This window comes from Myotis daubentonii, chromosome 7 (assembly GCF_963259705.1).
Source record: "Myotis daubentonii chromosome 7, mMyoDau2.1, whole genome shotgun sequence".
In the NCBI taxonomy this organism is placed as follows: Eukaryota; Metazoa; Chordata; class Mammalia; order Chiroptera; family Vespertilionidae; genus Myotis; species Myotis daubentonii.
Window position 1 is genome coordinate 2,869,977 of NC_081846.1, and position 2,391 is coordinate 2,872,367.

The following is a 2,391-nucleotide window of genomic DNA, read 5'->3' on the forward strand; positions in this document are numbered from 1 at the left end:
CCTTTAGCCCTAGCAGGTTTGGCTCAGTGGATAGAGCGTCAGCCTGTGGACTGAAAGGTCCCGGGTTCGATTCTGGTCAAGGGCATGTGCCTGGGTTGCGGGCTCGATCCCCAGTAGGGGGCGTGCAGGAGGCAGCCAGTCAATGATTCTCTCTCATCATTGATGTTTCCATCTCTCTGTCCCTCTCCCTTCCTCTCTGAAATCAATAAAAATATATTTAGAAAACAAAACACATCACCTTTATTATGGAGCAGGAATAGTAGCAATTTACGATGACATTTTTTTCCTGCCTTACAGTAATCCAACACTGGAATAAACTAATGCTAAGGTCACATGTCTTTGATTCATTAGCAGAGTATGTACTTCTATGTCGGGAACATTTTGCATAATGTTAACCATAGCTGAAGTGAAATACTCAACCTTTAGAATAGATTTTAGAGAGATGCCCGCTGCTATGACACAGACATTTATGTCTCTCAGATCAAATGAGCAGCCCCATGTGTAAAATCTTACATTCTTGGGCATCCTGTGGTTTTGACAGGATGTGGTATTCATTGAGCTGTTTTGATATGTAATCTAATAAAATACATGTAAACATTCCCTCTATCTTGCATTTTAAATGGCAACAAAGATCATCTTGCTAGTAACCCTGCATGCTATCTACTGAAAATGCATTCATTTCCCAAAGACTTCCTCTGCAAAATTCCACCCGGACGTGAATGAACTAAATTTAGTGCCATTCTGCATTGCTTGACGTCTTACTCAGGATGACCAAAATTAGTAATGTTTGATGTGTTTTGCAGTGTGTAAGCTGGAACTGAATGACCATGGAAATGAAATTTCAACACCACATGTCACATGCCAGGCAAGTCATGACTTCATAGCACATTTTAGTATATGTTTTAATTTATTAATTACTAGTATATTTTTGGGTAGTATTTGTTTTATTTTTTTAAGTTATTTGTTGTTTTTAATGGATTTTTAAAAATCATGCTACATTTTTAACATGATTGAATGAATGATCAAACAAGTGTAACACTGATTTATATTTCTATTTTTTAATTGAAGTATAGTTGATAGATTTCTATTTCTTGTATAGTTAATATACAGATATTAAATGCTACGTTTCCTTAGGCAAGTTGATTACTTTCTTTTAGCCTCAATTCCTCTATGACATAGTATAGTAATAATACTTAACTTTCAGCATTATAGAGGTAACATTACATCATTAATGTGAAAGCACTTTGAAAACTATTTAATTATCATTTTAATTTTTATTCCTCTACCCAGTGAAGCAGTGGTTTAATCACACACTCCCGTACATTTCCTACTAGAGTCCACTTGTCCAGGAAGACATCCGGGCTGACAGGAGATTTGCGTGAACAGATGTAAATTATTGTAATCCTGTGGGCATTGACTTGGTGTCCAGCATTGCCTTTCCCAGCTAATAGCTCATGGCTCCGAGCGTTTTGGTTTTAGCTCTTCCCACTTTGCCTTTGGGCTCGTTCCCTACATGCTGACCCAGCATCCCTTCTGCTCCAGCATCTTGTTTGCTGAGCCAATCACAGCATGTGCTTGGACTGTCCTCTCTAGGCTTCCGTCCTGTCACCTGTGAATTAGATGACTCTAAGGCCTTCCATATCCGACACCAACTCATTTCTGAGCCTGTGTATGTATATATCTGCTGTGCTGATCACTTGCTCTTTATCCACCTTCTCATTTCACACCAACTCTTCCTCCTTCACTAAAATGCAGCCACACAACCTTTTGAAAAAAACAGTGCTGAATCCAGATAAGCTATCTTACAAAATAGACATGAAAAGCAGAGTTTCACTCTTCCGTCAGGGTTTGTGAAGAGCTGTTGTAACCAGCACAATGAATCATTATTGCTCTTAGTTCAAATCCAGACCTTGCCGCTGACATACCTCCTGTTGTCTCGATTACTCCGAGTTTTCATCTGTAAATTGGGGACACTAATGTATCCCACACTGAGCATGTTAGAAAACTTCCTGGCACAAACCTGGTACTGAATGAATATTATCATTTCACACCCTACTGATTCTGACACCCAGACATCAGAAACCTTGATTGTTTCTTGATTTTGTTTTTGACACATAAAAAGAACATGTGTTTATCATTTGAACTCATTTGTCCAGTTTAATCTATCACAAAGTTGCCAGTTGGTGATTATATGATCCTTAAGAAGCATAGAATGTTTTAGTAAATAAGTTAAGACATCCAGTGACTTTCCTGCTGTCGTGGCTCAGTGGTTGAGCATCGACCTATGAACCAGGAGGTCAGGCTTGATTCCAGGTCAGGGCACATGCCCGGGTTGTGGACTCAAACCCCAGTAGGGAGCGTGTAGGAGGCAGCCGATCAATGATTCTCTCT